Source organism: Plectrocnemia conspersa, unplaced genomic scaffold (genome assembly GCF_051122295.1).
Source record: "Plectrocnemia conspersa isolate PC_06_02 unplaced genomic scaffold, ASM5112229v1 ptg000014l, whole genome shotgun sequence".
NCBI lineage: Eukaryota > Metazoa > Arthropoda > Insecta > Trichoptera > Polycentropodidae > Plectrocnemia > Plectrocnemia conspersa.
In genome coordinates this window covers 6,220,836-6,241,894 of record NW_028277178.1, presented here as the reverse complement: position 1 = coordinate 6,241,894, position 21,059 = coordinate 6,220,836, and the positions used below count along the sequence as shown (strand labels likewise).

Below are 21,059 nucleotides of genomic sequence, written 5' to 3'. Positions count from 1 at the left end.
CATGTTATGTTGTACAATATTTAAATAATCCAATACGATTTAACCCACATATATCATAATTTATTGATATTGTCTATATAAATATTCAGAGTAGGCTTGCGAAAAGATTCACAAAATATAAATATGCAAAGCAAATGTATGTACTTTTTTTCGGGTAACATTTGCAAAGAAAATACTCGGAATTCGTTTATATGTTAATTTTTATTTCACTTTTAATACTCTGGACTGTTTGAGTTCAATGTTTTACTTTTGAGCTTTTGCAATGTTTTTCTTTCGAACTCAGTAAATTGAAAACGTGATGCTGTGGTTGTGTATTTATTATTTATATAATAAGCATTTATTTAAAAAATATATTTTATGGTGTTATGTCAAAAATAATAAATAGCTTTTAAACACTTCGGTTAAGTCCCATTAATTTAAAATAATAGGAAAAAAATTGAATTGTGAACATCAAAATTGATTCTATTCTTATAGCAGCCAATTCTATTGTATTAGTAATGAATAGGGTATCCTAATCAATGGTACTTAATCATTTTTAATAGGTTTTAAATATAACTTTATCCCTAGTATTGTATTTTGATAAAATATATTTTATATTTGAATTATAAGGTTTCACTTCAAATTGCCAATTAATAGGTAGTCATAAAGAAACCTCACCACTGCAATTGGAATTTTACTTCATTGATTTCCAAATTATATATTAATAAGTATTGTATTACCAAAAACCTATACATGCAAGCAGAAACTTAGTACAAAGTATACCCTCATAATTATTATATTTTAAGGCAATGTTTAATGCAATTATTTTTTTTTGTATCATTATTAAAATAAAAATACTTTTTAACAATAGGTTAAAAAATAAATGTTAACACAATGAATAGTGATAATACATTTTTTACAAAAAAAAACATTTTTATATAATTTTACATTTATATCAAGTTGTTCTTATTTTTGAGTCTAAAAATCAAATATGCTATTTAACATAATTTAAAAACACTCACTGAAAGCAAAAGCTAAGATATTGTCATTTATGTTGGTTATATGAAAATGTTAAGCCCTTGCTGACCTACTTTTTCGGGAAAGGTTTATTAAGCGTTTCGAGTTGCCCGTGGACAATATGATTGACTTATAATTTAAATATAAAACATTATTACCCTTAGTTAAACATCGATGGAATTAAAAAAGTAAAATATAATAAATATTGGTAGCTGGTGTAAAAATATTGACAGTATACTTTAAATGTTTTATAAACATACATTAAAGTATTTTAAGTGTGGTTTAAAATGAAAAAAAATAAAGTGTATATGTATTATTTTTATATACATACATATATTTTTTTGATATATTATTTTCGTTAAAATTGTCTATTGCTAACGGATTTTGTATCGTAAAGTGTGGTAGTGCACTTTAATATACAGCTGTATAAACTTAAACTGCATAATTTAAACGTACTATAAAATATATATAACTTAAAATAATGTCATGAAGGATCATTTATAGTGTCTGTAAAATAATATTTTATATTCTAACTTAATAATTACGTTTAAAAAAGCTATCGTCAAATAGGTATCGTGTTTGTTATATGTGTTTTGAGTAATTTTAAAAATAAACCTTAATCAGACATATTAGTAAAGCATACATGTGATTGCTTTTACTTTCTGGTCCTAAAAGTAAAATAATAAAAATCACTAATTCTGATCTCCACACATAGATCAGAAAACACCAGAGTTTATATGAGATTAGAATCTCAGTATTTCAACTATGAGTCATTAATGTATATTATTGATCAATCGTGCTAGTTTAATTAGCTCTTGGCGACTCAAGGTGACAGCTTGGTTAGACCAAATCTGATTATTAAAACGGAAAAACTGTCTTCCTTCAGACCTTGACGTATGCTGATAACTTGTCTAGATGTCTAGTCCAATACTAGAGCGTATGTATAAATTACGCCTAAACCATTGAGTATTTCTAAGTCGAAAGTAATTAATTATGAGCAAAAAAATTGTGTTTTTCTACGGTGATATTCCAGCTTTCGGGTTCTAAAGCCGAAAAGGGTTGACTTTGCACCCAAAATAGCTGCTGGAAAAGCATTTATTATGTACAAATTACTGTAGCCAAATAGTGTTCCCTAGACTAAGTGCTGTTGGAGAAACTGTGATTATCGTAGTGATGTCCGCAAAACGATTCGCTAATATCTCAGACAGCGCTCTCAGTTTGCCTCAGATGCTGTCTGCTGTTTGAGCTCATCTCTGATTATGAGTAATCGTCTTTCGATGTAACAAAGTGTAACATCTTTTATACTTATGATTTAAGACATCTCTGGCAAATCACAGACGGGGATGATAATGGGCCAATTGCATCTGTTAATTATTGAATCAAATAAATATGTTCATGCCTTTAAATAAAACTGTTGTGTGTTAATTTTACAGATAAAAATAAAAGTGAAAGATGATGACAACAGTTTTTATGCAATATATATACGTTGTCAATAACACATCTTTTACGCACAAATGTGTAGATTTTCTAGTGCCAGCAAATAAATGGTCTCTAAAATCTCTAATTAATTGTAATATTAGGTATTCTTTTATTGTTATTAGGCCTTTTGTTAAGACTATATTATTTTAAAGGGTCATTTAAATGACCTCAGAGTTAACAGTGCAGCTGGTTGGACCCCCCACACAAATTATAAATATATTAGCAAAAAAATAAAAAGAGAGCTATATTTAATTTATACAACAACGGAATTTTTGTTGAAGCTCTTTTGGGTGTACTATGCTTAAGTATTTTCATAAAACATCTAAAAATGATGATATAGGTTTTACTATCTAATTTAAAAAATATAGTAATTGATATAAATATTCGTTTTAAAAGCGTTAATTTTTTTGCGTCATATCGCTATTAAGTTGTACTCAAAATTTCTCTCTATCGTCACGCTTAAGTACACATGAATATAAAAATGGGGTTTATTTATTTTTATGGGCAATTTGTCTTTTTCTCTTGTACAATTCAATAAAGTCAATTTATGATGATTATAACGCGATTGGTTGCCACAATATATTTATCTCCATATAAGCACATTTTTGTACCAGAATATAAAAGAATAACTCTTTTAACTCATAAACTATCTATATTTATTAATTAATATCTGATAAAATTCTTGAGTATCATGCGGTTTTCTAAAATACAATAATAAATATACCATTAATCTAATTTTCTTCTTTACATTTTTAGGTATTTTTTCATAAAAATAATTTATAGTTATATTAAACAATTAAAGGTTTAAACGTTTAAAAGTACAAAATATAATAAATATTTTATATCAAGTTTATGCTATAGATCTTCTGTGAATAATTGGCTATTTTTGTTTGTTATAATTATTTTTATACCGATTTATGGCTTATTTAGTGTCGTTTTATATGATCTTGTGTAGATTTATGTACGCCTTAAACTATATTTTCATGTTTTATAATGATGTTTTATTTCCATTTCAAAATAAAATTAATTATGAATCATCTTAATACAGTGTAAAATCTCGTTTTATCAATTTTTAGTTGAGAAAAATTAAAAATGTTGCTACAACTTATACACTGCTATATAGTTAAAGCAGAATATCGTACTACATTGTTCTTCAAAGAAAATATTTGTATTCAGAAATATTGAAATATTGATCCTAAATTGTATTGCCTGATTAAAGATTTAAATAGCATCAAGTAAAATATCTTGCGAATAGAATATTCTGAGTGCAAACGAAGTCTCAAATGTAATTTTGGATTTCATATTAAGTTTATGAGTGGATGGTTTGAAATATTTTATCTCACAAACCAAAAACAAGCTTGTCAAAACAAATTTGTTTTATAAATTAGTTTCTTTCTAATTTTGCAATGAAATCTTACCCAAATAATATTTGTAATATTTTTGGTCATCAGTTAAAATATTTCAGTTTACTATATTTTTTTTAATACAATATTTACAATCATTATAGAAAATAAAAAATATATAAAAAAAGTTCTTCTAATTATAATATTATTTATCATTAATATAATTACTTTTTATATTATATTTATAGAAAACCTTATAATGGATACAATAAATATAAACTATGTTTGCATTATAACTATCTTTAATTGATATAAATATTAATTTTAATAATATTGTTAGCAGAAATTCTATATTTATTTCTCATTTCTAAAAGTTTTGATACAATTACAGGCGGCCCTCGACTTTCACACATAATTGGTTTCTGAAAATGTGTGCGAATGTTGGATGTTTGAAAGAAGAGCGAAGTAAAAAAATTTTGAAATTTTGTGTATTTAAAATATTTATTTATCAAGTAAATATAAAATGTTTAAGAGATATGTTTAAGTGGGATTTGCGGGTGTTTCCTTTGAAAAGTTATCAAGAGGTAACTATTTTCCACTATTCTTTTTCTTTTCTTCATTTAGTATTTTATAACATGCTATATTTTTATTGAATCTTTCCAATCTTTGTGCAAACTAAGAGTTTTGCTTGAATAATTGAAGTACTCAGAGGGACATCTTTTTGATGTTGGTCATCGATCCATGATGACAGAGATTTTTCCATTTCATCCATGTTTTTTTTAACGTGTTTTTTTAAACATATCTTTAACGATTGTGAAAATATATCTTTAATTTTCACAATTTTGAACGTATTCCGTTATTAAATTTTTATTTTGCAAAATTGAACATATCGTAGACCTGTTTGTATCACACAAATGTCTTTTGCTTCAAAAGATTCACCGCTATCAGAACGTCTAATAATTTTCATCTTTATCTCGAATCCTGTGAAGTTTATTAGTCTTTGGTTTCGTTTTGTACGTATCAACACTGAAGTTTTTTCGTTTCTCACTCATGTTTATAATTTTTTTTTAAAAAAATTTTTTTTTTTAAATGTGCGAAAGTCGAACGTTCGAAAGTCGAGGGCCGCCTTTACAAATTTACAAAAACATAAGATTTTAAACTTTTTAAAGAAGTACAATGTTTTAAATTAAAAAAATAAGATATCGAGTTTGTTAATTTTAATAAAAATAACGGAGGATGAAATAATAAATATAATATATTATAGTTTTTTAGTTTACTTTTACTTTGCTACTGTTAAAATATTTTTCATAAACTAGTTATCGTGTTTTGTATGCTGTTAATAAAAATATAATAATGTTTAAATTAAAGAAATATAAAGAAAAAATAAATGAGTGCAATAATACGCAAAAATATTACAAATTGCTTAAATAAAAATTCAATTTGCTTCTTGGCACACAACCATTAATTTAAAATTCACTATATTCAGGAAAACTCAATATTGTGTTTATACTCGCTTCTTGTATATTATTTCATCTATACTTAATAAAACTCAAACGTTGTTTATTCTTCATTCTATTTATAAAATTTGCATATTTTAACTATTCATTAAAATCGTACAAGCTTTAAAACAAACTTATATTGAATTTATACTAAAACTTTATTCATTAAACCATGGGTTTTAACCTTAGTAGGCGTAAAGAGTTCAATAACGAATGGCACTTAACATTTAAACAAACAACATAGGTACCTCGTATACAAACAAGATTTATTATCAAACGAGAAAAAACGGTTACCTAATGCCCGCGATAATTTGCACAAATTTCCCTAATATGTTTGTTTGCGAATTAAATCCATAGATATAAATATTTTACGACCCGCGAGACATTACGGTAATGCGTAATAAAAAAAGATTTAACCTCTGGCCCTTCCGTTAAAAATCTAATGGTTTGCCATTAATCCAAACACTTAACTATCGCTAATGAGAATCGTTTTAATTTAATATTTAGCAATAAGCAAATATAATTTTCAATAATCAATTAAGCTTATAAATTTTACGAGCAATTTCAAAGCCGAACTTTTGAAAAGTCTGTTAGGTAGAAAGGATCGTGTGTTGAAATTTGTTTGAGTTCAATTAAAAAGAGATACTTGAAACGAGACTTTGTTACGGTAAGTGCTTTTAATTATAAAGCACAATAATGATGGTTAAAGTTAAATAAGAAAATAAATCAACAAAATTAATAACCTCTGAAACTGATTACAGACAAATAATCAACATAATTTTATGTTTAAATTTTAAACATTATCGTACAAATATATAATGAACATTTTCAATGAGTGCACATTGGGTAAATTATTAATATAAAAAAACGCCTTCTTAAGAGTTTTATTTCAGTAAAGTCTCTTTCAGTGGGGTTAAACTGGCAAATTCGCTGGATTAAGTCGTAAAAAAGTTATTATATATATAACAGGCATAAATTCGAAGCGGTGATTAATTTTATCTACTTTATATTTTATGACCATAAAATCAAATGCTGTCCCAATTAAGTCATATTTTTTTAATAAATAATTAGTTGAATCATAAAAATAATTGTACACTATAAAAAGCATAGGTGCTAAGAAAAATAATTAGAACCGAATGTCTATATATTTAATATCTGTATACGTACTACACACCTACTATATATTTATTGCACTGTCAACTTTTTGATATGTAGCTTTGAAAGTTTCACAGTGAATCATGTAAGTTAAGAATTGATGCTTGGCGTAAAACTGAACATTCTAAAAATATACTACACCTGATATTTATTATAACTAAAGATTAAAAACATAATTACTTATTCAGCTACCTCAAAATTAATTACAGATTTAGAAAAATTTAATACTCCCATTTTCTTAGGATAAAAAAATATTGAATTTGCATACATATGTTTGTATGTAAAAAATGTGTTCAATAATATTTCAAGGTAAATAGTATTCTTGCTTGCTAAAAGTAAACGTTTATTATACATTGTTTTTGCAGAAGATTTTGAAAGAGAAAAAACTAATTAAGTTTTTACACAATGTCTATAATAGAAACATTGAAAAAAAAAACAATATTTTTAAACGCAAATTTAAATTTGAACAAATTTTTTTTAATGTTAATAATATGGAAAGTAGATTAATATATATTATATTGTAAAAAGAGTTGTTTTTTATTTCATATACTTTCTATTTTTACAAAAAATAATAATATATTTCTTAATCTTTGTAAAAATAAAATATCACTTAAATAGATTATGTTAATTACATGAAATTAAATTTAAATATAATATTGAAAATTATAAATAGATTTTGGTTTATTTTTTTTATATGGTAGTCTATGTATTTATTTATTTTAAATTTGTGTTTTTATGTCTAGATTGTCAATTGCAGAATAATTAATATTATTTATAAAAACACTAAATTCAATACTGAGTGATAGTGGTTCGTCAATATTATCCAAAAAAAAATACTACATTATCTAATTGCATAGTAAAATCATAATTTTGTTTACCCAACTTAAAAATTATTAAAAAAATATTTATTAGAAGTATATCCACATGTTTAATAATTTCCTGTCATTGAATTTTTTTAAAAGTTACCCAAATAAAATTAATAATGATCTGAAAGTTGTTCTATAAATTCATTAAACGTGCTTCTCAGTCGACGCTAAAAATAATGTACATTGATGGAAAAACTTTGGACGGTTCACAAAATATTGCTGACAGTTTAGCACAATATTTCCGTTCTGATTTTGAGAAATCTTATTTTGCCTTCTTCTTTGGTACTGACCATCAAAGGAAATTGAGCGCCTACATCTTAAATATTTCTTTGAGAAATTGAAGACGTTCTTCACTTTGACGATCCGTTAGTTTTTTAGTATTCTCAATTGGTAATCTATAATTCAGAATCTCTAAATAACCAATTCTCTTAATCCAAAAATTTAGGAAAAGGATGTGGAGATACCTTTAAAGGAGGATATTTGAGTATTTTACGTTCTTGTATCCCAGCCCATTTCTTTTAGGAACGTTTTAATATTTACAAAATTAAATTATTTCATTGTCAAATTTATGCATCCATTGATCTAATTTAAACAATGTTACTTACTTAATAGATTACGATTAAAACTCATTCTAAAAATGCTTAAAAATGCGTAAAAAATCTTCAGTTCTAAGACACCGAAAATCAACACATTTAATATCAGGTTCGGTGAAATTTGTATAGATTCGGTATTGGGTAAAGTTATGATGTTATGATTTTCAGTGAAGTTCAAAATTTCAGTCATAACCAATACGTTAATTAAAATGTATGTACACATGTACTACATATGTATGTAAATATGTGCTATATATAAAACCAAAAAGGAGACAAAAATGTATGAAACCAACCTATTAATATTGGAAAAGTTCTAAAAATAGATATGTAGGTTTCATATACGAGTTTGTCACAAGATCAAAAACCAATCTTGTATAACGCATGAATAAACTCGATTATAATTCGATCACCAAATGAAATAATAGGTAGAATATACTGAAAATAAAATATGTATATTGCACGTTTATTGTCAATGAAAATTGTTTTATACAATACTTTTTTAGTTTTTAAATTATAATTAACAATATCTATATTTTTGTCAAATTTCATATACATAATATTTGTAATTAGGTAGTATTTTTTACATTAGATTGTTTAATTAAAAATTTAATATTTAAATATTAAATTAAATGTCTTGTTTTTCTCGCTCACTAAACGTTACAGATTTAATTGATAAATACTGTTAAAAAAATTCCAGTTAATTGATTATATAATTGGTAAATAAAAAAATAAATCCACAAATATAGAGCTTAAACTTGCTTTTAAAAATATATAAAAAAAAAAAAAAAAATAAGAACAAAAGTATTTTATAAATTGTTATAACCAAAAGGTAAAATCACTTCTTATTTCATTCACGCCTTTTACACATAATCATAAACTCTTTGCTAGGTCTTATTTTTTTATATTATATTTATTACACTACTCAAAAACAAAGAAACCTTGACGATTCTAGATTAAAATTCACTGCTCACAAATATAATACATATAACAAACAGTTTTCTCCGGCAATTTCGCAGTGTGACAAAGTAACGTTAAAATCCCCCGGATTATCGCTGGGTTTTATTCATTAAGCCGGTGGCGAAATATTAAAAAGTCGAATGGTTAATGTCGTTTGGACGTTTAATTAATTTTGCCGCTAGCAATAATTTCGTATCCGATTCAATGTGGTAAACAATTAGAATGTAGGCTGCTATTGCTATTTATATCGCATTGCATCTGTTTGCTATCTATTTATAAGTTACCCTGAGATTAGGAAAGCTCGTCTATAAATACTAATTCTGTGTTATATTAAATGTGTGTTCTATTCTAAGCAGGAATATTTAAAATCTGTAGTCTTATTAATAAATAAATTTAAAATAAAATTATTGATTGGCCGAACATTTTGATTTATAAATAAAAGTTTATGAATTATTCAGTTTGTTCCCAGCATTGTCACAAAAATTTCCTACTAAGGGATGTATCCATTTAGATATATGTGAGTTTTAAGACATTTGTCATAAGGGCGAAAATTTGCGCTACAATGATTTGATGATTTCACTGCTATGTGGTATGTGGCCTGTGGTAGCTAAAAATTCGTACTGAGTAAAATAAAATAAAGTATATATAAATACAATATCGCTTATAGTATCACAAACCAATTTTTGAGCAATTCGTATTACTTTAAAATAGCTAAAAACGAAATATGCAATTTTATACAAAAATGATCTGAACTCATATTATGCGTCAACATTTACTATTGATCTTTCAGGCATTTAAAAACCCTATTTAAATATTATAGGCATATATATTGTAGAAACTATCATTGCTTTTTTTGTAGGACAAATCTATAAAAGCAGGCGTTCATATTTTCTCGGAAAAAATTAATATAATACTAGTATCTCTGTTCCTATGTTCATATATTATATAATATATACATCGTATATTATAGATACTATATCAGAGATACTAATATCATATATTATATAAAATTAGTATCTCTGTTTCTATGTTAATATATTATATAATATATTAACATTATTTATATTATTTATTATCAGTTTCGGTTTTAGTCAAGAAAAAAACAAAATATTCGATTAGGTTTCAGTAAATCATTAGTTTCATATGCCTTTAAAATATATTGGTTATTTTGTTACAGTATTATAAAACGTTTAATTAAAAATTTATTTTAACTTTAAAATAATAATTCGTATATTTAATGCGCACTATATTAAATCTGTATTAATTATTGAAATTAAAGGTATTTATAGTAAAGGTATGTGAAATTATACGGTATGTAAATGAGTCACTAATACAAGTTTCAAGTAATTTAATCATTAGATGAAATCTCACGTTTGAAACTAAACTTCAAGTCACGTTCGAATCTACAATGTTCTAGAGTGCATAGCATCGAATAACAAGTGTGATCATAGAGATCTAATTTTTTATTTAATTATAGGAAGGATTGGCTTATGTATTAATTTACTTGATCCTAGTTTAGTCAATTATTGCATACTTTTTTAGTAGCAAAATTTATTTATTTTTTAATGAAAATTAATTGATATTTTTTAATAAAAATATTATACATGTATATGTTGTACGTGGCAAATTTAAAAAAATAGAATAGTTTAATCCAAAATAAAGCTTTCTATTTTAAATTAAATATTTAATCCTCTTCTGCGAATAGTATCTATAGATGCCAGCAAAATAATCTCCATGAACATATGAGCCTTGTAATATGGTTATTTTATATAATTTAAGGCTAAATATCAATTAAATTTATTGAACTAGAATAATTAAAGAATTTATAGCATGAATATGTGCCTACCATTTATGTGTACGTAATATATAAATTACAAAATGGTAATTAAAAGGGTTAAATTAAGTTTAAAAATTAAAAATGAACTTTTTTGCCTTATTTTTTTTGATTTTTTTTGTTTATTGTGGATGTATAATAAAATTTACAATACTATAAGATTATAGCTTAAAAGCTTTCATAATTTTTTTTTCTTTCAAAAATAAATTTTAAAAAATAATGGTAAATTTGCTGTATTTTAATATATATAAAATGTCTAAATGCGTAATACATGTGAGCTTCCTTGATTTTAATTAATAATCACGCTATTTATTCGTGAGATTAGTAAAATCTGCGAAAACTATACCTGTAATGATCGATCGGAATTATACTTATATAATAATCACTAATTCCGATCTTACAGACACAAGTGCAATTGAAAAACACTAGGGTTTATATGGGATTCAAATCAAGGTCTTTCGAGTTTTAGTTTCCGATTTTATCTTGCTTTATCTTTCCACCACTTTATCTATCCGATTAAAATTCTATGTTATATTCATGAATTTTTATTAAAGAAAATGCTATTTTGTCAAAAACCTATATTTTTATAGTAAATCTTAAGAAAAAATATTATTTTTATAATCTATTTCTACAGTTTGTATTATCAGGTAGTACCTTATAAATATTATGTTTTAATAATTTATTACGGTTACTTGATTCAATGTTTAAGCTATGTGCTGAATTCATATCAACTTATGATTAGTTGTTTCAGTATAAATGATAATTTATTAAATAATACTTTTTTTAGTAGACATATAGATTAAAAATGCTGTTAAAATCTTATAATAAATAAAATCATTGTAACAAATAAAATGTAATATCACGAATTTTTATATTTAAAAAATCGGTATTCCTTAGCTTTATATTATCATTAACTAAAATCTACATATGACTATAAAATAAAAGTTATTTTTTATTGTAAATTAATAAAAAATAAATCAAAAATATTAACTAATTAAAACTTTTACAAAATAAATAAGAGCAAATGTATTTTTAAACACAAGTTCTCACCAGTAATATGCATTATACTGCTCATATTAAGAATCAATAAATGTTACTTATGATATATGTATTTGAAATCCAAGAGGTATTTAATATACACATTTTAGTTAAGTAATAATAACTTTACGTCAAAAATCTTAGTGTCAAAACATACATGGCATAAGTATTTCAATATCATGGGTTTTAATAAAAAATATTAAAATTCATGGCATTGAAATTTTTTACAATAAACGAAATATTTTAATAAATGTATATGTATATACAACACTAGTCATCTAAATAATATAGAAATTAGGGAGAGCTAAGGATCTAAAGGTTTAGTATGGGAGCAAAAACCTAACCATTTTTCCAATATCTTTCAGCCTAACCCCACGTACTTTGGAAACATTTGCATTATCGATTATTTCTCAATTGTCTTTCCCTTTTTTCCTTTCCATTTATTTTGTAAAATATATCCCATTCACAAATTCAATAATGAATATATTTATGAAACTGCTAATAATATGACGAAAAATTTAAGCTAACTTTATTTAATACAAATATAATCAAATCAACGGAAAACGTAACATAACACTTAATTTTCAAAGGTTTAACAATCTAAAAAATATAATATAAGATAAAGATTTTTATTTTTACTTAAAAACGATATATATTAAATACATAATATTGTATAAAGTAGATGATACTTAAAATAATTGCATATAAAAAACAATAATTGCTTATAATTTATTTATATATGCATGTATAAAAATATATTTTATATATTTTTAACATGCATCTGGTTATAAAAAAACCCTTAATATTTATCTTAGCAATAACTTATATATATATATAACAACGAAAAGCCATAAACCTATCATTCAGTATTCCATCGTTGAAGCAGAATAAAAACGCTGCAAAAAAATACTTAACTAACGAGGATACTAAACCAAAAAAGTTTAAGAGACTCGGTTTTTTATACTTCCCAGTTTCGTCTTTACTCTCCAATTGGTATTTGCAATTAATATACATCGATTTATTTTTATGTGTATGTTTTATATTTAAAACTAAAGTCAAAATAATATATATTTTAGTATTAGAATTATTTATGGTATTACAGAGAGCTTAAATAATAAACACATTAAAGCACATTTCTCACTTTACACAAGAAAAGAGATTAATAATATATAGTCCAAAAATAAACACATATCTCACGATTTCGTCTAGATTGCGGTTTTAAAGTTTAACACACATACTTTTATATCCGTGAAAGCTCTACCATTCATATCGCGCGTCTAACGTACGTTATTAAAATCGTAAAATAAATAAAAGCTCACTACGCGTTTCGTTATAAAAGCTCGCCAGCAAAAAAAATTAATACTCGCACAACGCCAGAACAACAAATCACACTACGTATGGGTCGCAGTTGTATTTTTAATGTTGTTTTTTATTATTTAGCAAAATAACCCACTCATACAATCATATTCACGCAAAAAATTATATTAAATGTAGGAAATAATATTTATAAGTATAAATTATATATTTTATCTTAAAAACTAACACGATAATATGTTTGAATATATTTTATAAAATTTGATTAACATACATATTTATATTAATTTATAAAAACAATAGATTTGTATATTTTGCTACAGCTACTATTTCTAATTTATTTATTTATTCTTACACTTGTACTAAATTTGGCGTAAGCGAATTCTGTGGCGTATCCATAAACAAAAGCTATAAAGTAATGCCTTCCTTCGCAAAGAATAACATAAACCAAATTTTCGTAACACGTCATAAATTGTCTCATTTTCACACATACTAGTAAACATAAAAGATTTATTAAATTTATATAGACCAATCATGGAAATGTTCTTTTTAATGCTATATTTCTATAATTTATACCGTTATCGATTTGTACGTGAATTAATTTAAGAATGAGTAATGCATTCAATTTATGAATATAATAATATTGTTACATTCTCTGTGTTCGTGAAATATAATTTCAGACTACATCGTGTTTTAAATATTATATTCATCAAAATTATTTTAACGATTGTTATGAGTTCTAAGTAGAATTTCGGAAAAGCTGGGTGACAGCCATAAGATAAATGACAGCGTTTCCTGTTTTTAATACATAAAATTTAATAACTGTAAGTTTACAGTAAGATGAAATATGCGTTAGTTGACTTTATTTTTGATAATATTTATAACAGTACTTTTATTAATATGTATTAAAAACATAAAAAAGTTAAAAAGCAATAACTTTTACTTTCAAAGTTTATTAATATTATTTTGCTGTTTTATTTTTCTAGTATATTATAAAACTGCGTTGAAAGTTTTGTAATAATGAGCAAGTAAAGAATATATTTGTTATATGATTTTTTTAATACGACTTTGACTACTATTTTTAATATAATTTTATTAACAAGTAAATTTTAAAAACACAACACTGTTCTTAATGTTTTAAATTTGTCACAAGCATATCCATAAAAAAATATGAAATAATATGTTCACGGTGTACGTAAAAATAAAAAATAATTGTTTCACGTCATAAAATATCAGATACACTGTTGTCCTATTTTTGCAATAAAATTAATAATATGTATGTATGAATCGAATTTGTTCTGCTTATAAATTATATATTTATATTGATTTAAAACATATAATTCTTATAAAAGTGCAATTGCATTATTTTAATAATTAAACAAACTTTAACTTACTTTTTTGAAAGTTTTCGTAATCCTTTTTTTTGTATAAAATACCTTGATATGAACACAGCGTTTATTGTGTATAATATAAATTTAACGTTAATCTAATGATTTAATCGCGCCGATTTCTTTCTCCAAAGAAAAAAAGCTATCAGAGCTTTTGGTCTTGTGCAAAGTTTTGTTGTCGTTTCCGGCGGTGGGCGAGGCCGGAAGAGCGTCGCGACGTAGCCGGCGTAGCGGCGTAGCTCGCGCGTAGCACTGACCGTAGTCCCCGACGCCGCTCGGGCCAGACTTGCGCGGCCACCGCGACGCCGACACTTACACACCAGATAACACTAACTATTGCAGAAAACATGTGTGTGTATGTGTACGTGTGAGTGTGAACGTATTTCGTAACTGACTTTTCATTTAGGTCCGTAGCTGTGAACAAAGTAAACGCCACTTATCTCGAGGGAGATCTGTTTGGTGTGAATTTTTGATGGTATATTTAATTTATAAATAATATAGGCTAAACTGAAATCTAGGGTTAGAACCTCTTGCTTTAATATTTAATCTACAAGTTAATTAACAGAACTCACATTTCAATATATACTCTAATCTCTAAATATTATATTACATTATATTCTTACCCTTTACGATTGTAGATGTTTTATTCTTTTTAGTTTGGTAGCCATGCATTGCAATAGCATTAATAAATTATTATTAAATTGTATTTTTATCTTAACACACAAATCATATTCAATATTTTCTTAAAATAGATCTACATAAATAATTTATTCTCGCTTATTATTTAAATGATTTAATATTTATACAGAACTGATTTTATTCCTAAAAATAAAACTCATCTATTTTTCATAAGCATTATCAAGACTTAAATTAAAATATATATTCTAATTGCTTGAATTAGTACAGCAATTTTAATTCGTAATTTAATTGTTTATTATTTGACTTTAACAGAAGTCTAGTCATGTTTTTTTACTATCTTACTACAATTTTTTTATACTATTTGTACGTAAATCTTAAATGCAATACTTCAAATATTTTTTTATGGATATTTTTGTAACAATTTTTTAATATTTTTAGTACTAGTTGAATGTTAATTTAAAATGATAGTCAAATGTGTATTAAAAAAATACTTCTCAAATACTTATACTAACTCACTATCAAATATTTTTTCTTTCTACTTTTGTATTTTTGCTTAAGCTTTTTTCAAAAAAATATTAAAAATATTTCTACTTTAAATACATAAAACACGAACTATAATTTTTCCTCAACAAATAACTAATATAAGCTTAATATGCTTATAAACTTTATTATTTAATTAATTATTTTATGAAGCATAATTACAATTTTCTTATTTTATATTTGTTATTTTTTTTTGCAATCTTACTATCGTAGCTATTTTTTTTTAATTTTATTTATAATAAATAACAACAGAAATCATAATGCAAAATACATAAAATTAACTCTCTTAGGTGTATACTAATAAAAGAACATATGTATAAATTAAATCACTACTCAAAAGGTTACCATAAGTTTACACTCATAACTTATTTATGCTACCAATCAATTTATATTTATTTATGAGGACAATTTCAATGAGCAATATATAATATAATTGTTCCATAACAAATTATTTCTGTATTACTGTTGAACATTTTATATTAGGTGCGAGCAAACATTGGTCAAAATAATGAACACCTTATGAATAACTCTCTGCAACGAATCCTTTTCCAAAGAGAAAATTTAAAGATTAAGCTTACATGAATACACAACTAATTCGTTTTATGTAACATAGAACTGATTTAAATGCACATATCTCTGAAAATAATTTCCTATTAAATAGCACCCTTTATCCGTCATTTCTTAATTATGCTAGATCAATATATTTCACATAAAAATTATTTAGTTCAATTTCAATAGTACTTGAATTGTAATATATTATTTATTTGCCTATAAATATATTAGCGTAAATATATTTCTAGCTATTTGTTTACATTCATACTACCGTAGATTTCTCTTTTCTGGTTTTGTTTCCATAAAATACAATATTTTAAAAATACATGTATTCGAATAATGCATTTTCTAGTATACATAAATCATAATATAAAATATACCAATGAATTTTATAATTTATCAAGAATAATTTTAGTTATAATATATACATTTTTATATATAAAATAATCAATATATGTAAGGAAATTTAGCAAAAATGTTTGTGTTATTCAAAATTTTATTATATTAATTTTTAATTTATATTTTTTTATACATTTTATTATTTTCAAATTTTTTACCAACATAATTTAATTTACATCACTCATAAATTTTTTAATTAGTGTGATTTATTTTATCTTTTTTACATTTACTAGTTAAATAATAGTAATACCTCATTTTTAGAATAATTAATGCAAGTATATTTACACTATGAAAATAGGTAAAATCTGAAAAAGTATAAATATTTTTTTTTCATATGTGTATAATATTTGTTGCAAAATAGTTAAATATATTTGTACACATTTTGTAGCTGTACATTTATTTTATTAGCTATAAAATGTAAAAGTTTGTATGGCCTAAATCCCCAGCGGTGTCCTTGATAATAACTTTTAATGCTAAAACATTTAAATATGACAAATACCGACCCGTTAGAGTTGGCTAAATCTGGAAATATGATTTTAATTCATTCTATAAATAGAATTATACTATGTACATATATATTCAGTATATGCAATCAAATATCAAATAGTTATCTACTGTATATTTATAGTTTTCAATTTTAAATCGTTGATATTTATTATTTATTTATTTATTTAAAATTTTAAGATTATCAACTTTGTTATTTGTATTATAGCTTATGTGTATATATATTTATTAGGTTTTATAGTACATATGCGATTATTATATATAAATATATATATTTGCCTAGACGGTTACATTCAATTATAATATAATATAGTCAACGCGTTCGATTGTGTCAAAGGTTTTTTACTATATGAACGTAATATAAACGTAAACCTGTTTTTCTTAATATAACAATAGAACTGTCATTTTTAAATATTTAAAAAAGTTATTTTAAATTCTACATAAAATATCGTCACAATATTAATTGTTTTTTGAGATAGATCAGTATGTTAGTAATTAGACAATATTTGCCTTGATTCACCTATATAAATTCTTAACTTAATCAGTGAAAATGGATGGTCATTCAATTTTTTATTATATATATCGTTTCTTGCTCCTTTGATTTATTAATAAATTTCTATCAAAATTTAAAATATTGTAGTAACTAAATAAATAGTTCATACAAAAAGATGATAACTATTATTACAAAATTCGTAACCATGTGTGAAATTTTATTTTCTTGAGCATATTTAGTAATAATTCAAATATCGTATATATTATTCTATACACGCAAGTCAAGCATATCAAACCAGATTTTGTAAACCAGCGCGTTCGCCAGTATATCTTAAACTTGTAATATTATTACAACTTTACTGTCGGTTAAGCTACGTTAACGTTACTTCAATATGAACATGGTTTATTGCCGGTTATGCTGTGTTTAAATTATAAAAATATAGATTTTAAAGCAATAGAATTAAAAATAATTAATATATTCTAGTGATATTTTGAAAAATAAGACTGTATGAAGTAGCTATTAAAAAAACAATAAAAGATAAAAAAAGTTCGCTGAAAAATTTCATGTTTCAAAGAACGAAAAAATATGAATTTAAATATTTTTGAGTGGAATTAACAAAAACAAAAAGCTTAAATTATCTAAACAATATGATTTTGCACAATATATGTTTTAGAATACAGATATAAAAAGCCCGTCTTTTGCTTTAAAATGAGTAGTATGAGACAAAAGCAAAGAATTAACTATTAGAGGTACAACTTTAAGCCGTTAGCTATAAAAAAAATTTGATAGACACTTTTGACAAAAACTAATAACAATTAATATATTTGGCATTTAGAAAAAACATTATATTTTGATCGCCTGTTAGTGAAGTAGTGCAAAATAATTTAAATAATCCATTTAGCTTAATCCTTTGAGTAGTGAGTTAATTTTAAGTAACACTTCTATTGCAAAAATTTCGTTAATTTATTTTACAAATTTAATATATACTATTTTGCTTTTGTGGATTCTATGTGTATAAGTACAGAGGCCTTAGTATTTTATATAAAATTATTTTATTCTAATTTTGATTATGTTAATCTATTTTGTATTCTTTAATTTATTGGTATTAATCTCTATATAAACCATTTACACTAAATCTTTTTTTTTTAAATATATGTAAATATAATGTTTTTTATTTATTATTAGTAATATTTGGGGTAACTAACTGAGGTACCTAAAAACAGAAAAAGATCAACCACCGTACATGTACGGCGATACTCCATAAAGGGTTAACATAGAGTCCAAAAAAATATTTTTAAAAAATATAAATTTTGGGTTGACTTAAAATATCTTTAGAAAACTCTTTTATTTATTTTAAAAAACATTTTCTAATTTTTCAATGATTTTTTGTACATATGTATATAAAGATTATTTGACTTTATTATCAAAAACATCTTATTTCTGCCCTATTTTTTAAAACCAAATATTATGCTCGGTTTATATTTTACAAGTAACAGTTACAAACACTTATTATCTGTTTCTTGGAAATCAGTAGCAAATTTTGCCCTTCTACAATACCACTCTTTTTAACAAAAGTATTTTGCCATCGTTTTTAATGTCATTACTATGTAATGAATTAGTGATGAATTTTAAACGTAGATTCATGGTACGTCACGCGGAACCTAGCAAAAGCACCATAATTAGTAATTGAATACAAGATTTGCTTTTATTTAACTTGTCTTGATTTAATATTTCTCTTATATCTTCTGTAGTTTTATTGACACTAAACAAAGAATAAAATCACAAAATATTGAAAGCAGCAAACTGAAAATTTAAATAAAATACATTATAATCGTATTGAACATTATATTGCTAACTCTATCACTAATAGCAATAAATGTTTATCTTATTTATCATTAAATTACTATTTTTAACTTGTTATTAGAAACAAAAACTTTTAAGGCAGATATTTTCACAATATTTATAAATATATATTATTTAACACACAAATTTCAAGCTTAATTGAATAAAATTATAACAGTTAAATATAAGGGTATCAAATATCTTACAAACGATATTGCTTATAGTAATATCGTTTGCCACGAGAATACAATAGAAAATTTCGCAATAAATGTATCGAAATACACCTGCTACTATTATACATGAAAACATATTTTTATTCTATACAAAATCAATGCGAAACCACTCAACGATACAATAAATCACATATTATTTCAAAACCCACAAAGCTGCTTTAATCACAATGGTTAAAAATAACTCATCTTTATGCGTGTATGATTACAACGCATAATTGTGAATTATGATCCTGTATAATATTTATTACGACCATATATTTCGTTATTAAGTTACATCTATGGAATGACTCATTTAAAATACATTAACTGCAACACTCGAGTGGCGAGACTAAAGAGCACTCTAGTTTGTGTTTAATGGGATTTTTTGCTTAGATTCGAGATGTATTTTATTATTTTAGCTATAAGGAATAAATTCCATTTTATTTTCTACATATATTTCATTTGGTTTTATATTTTTTTCTAGTATACTTATATACAATATATATAGATCCATATAAATGCTTGGGTCTCATGTCATGCCTTTGTAAAAATTACATGATCAAGTTGCTTAAGGTTGAATGGTTTTGAGCTTGAGCGGAAGACAATTGACAAGACGGAGCTCAAGAAGATAATTCCTTGACGCAGATAAAGCTCGAGAAGCTATAAAGAGCTGAATGTTACCTCACCACGATTCTATGTTACGCTTGGGATTTGAGCAGGAAATGTTGAATGGGTAAATTCTAATTATGTATTAAAAAAATAATTGCTTTCCTTGATTATTTTTATTGAAAAATTTATAATTGTGGCGTATCTTGGGGGCTTCTGAGATTATATATATACATATAAATTAAAAAGATACGTGAATAATATTTTTATTTTAGGCGATGATGATAGAAAATGTTTAGTTTTATTAAAAATAATAAATTATGTGATCATTATTTTCAAATACATTTTACTGTATTTTAAAACTTTAGTATCAGTCTTTTTTTTAAAGTGAGTTTCCATGAGATAACATATATAAAAGTAATGAAATTCTTATATTTATCTCTTATTTTTTGTTTCTGCTTGTTTTTCAAGCTTAGTACGTATTGTTAAAGTGATCCCAAATTACCAATAAATTGTACTTATAAACAAATATGCTTTAAAACTAAAAAAAGTCATCAAATTAAAAATCTCAAGAGCAACTAAGCAATTACCACCACTGACTTTTAAAAATCGTAAACATTGATCACCATAGGCAAAAATAATACCACAATAATACCATCGGCAGTAGCCTTTATAAAATATAATAAGGACGGAATAGCGTAGTCCGTAATGTCTCAGACTAGTAACTCTGAGGTTGCGGTTTCTAGCCCCGGCAGCGGCACTAAAATTTTTATTTATAAAAATGTTTATTATTAAAAAAAAAAAACCCCA

General features: G+C 24.5%; 1 protein-coding gene across 1 annotated transcript in view; it reads right to left on the bottom strand.

The window, feature by feature from the left end:
• Nmdar2 (glutamate ionotropic receptor NMDA type subunit 2) overlaps nt 1-14,716 on the bottom strand; it is a 334,557-nt gene extending 319,841 nt beyond the window's left edge. The window contains exon 1 of the mRNA XM_088203959.1: nt 14,469-14,716. The gene's annotated coding sequence lies outside the window, so the exon portion shown is untranslated. The remainder of the gene's footprint in view (nt 1-14,468) is intronic.
• Nucleotides 14,717-21,059: the final 6,343 nt, after the last annotated feature.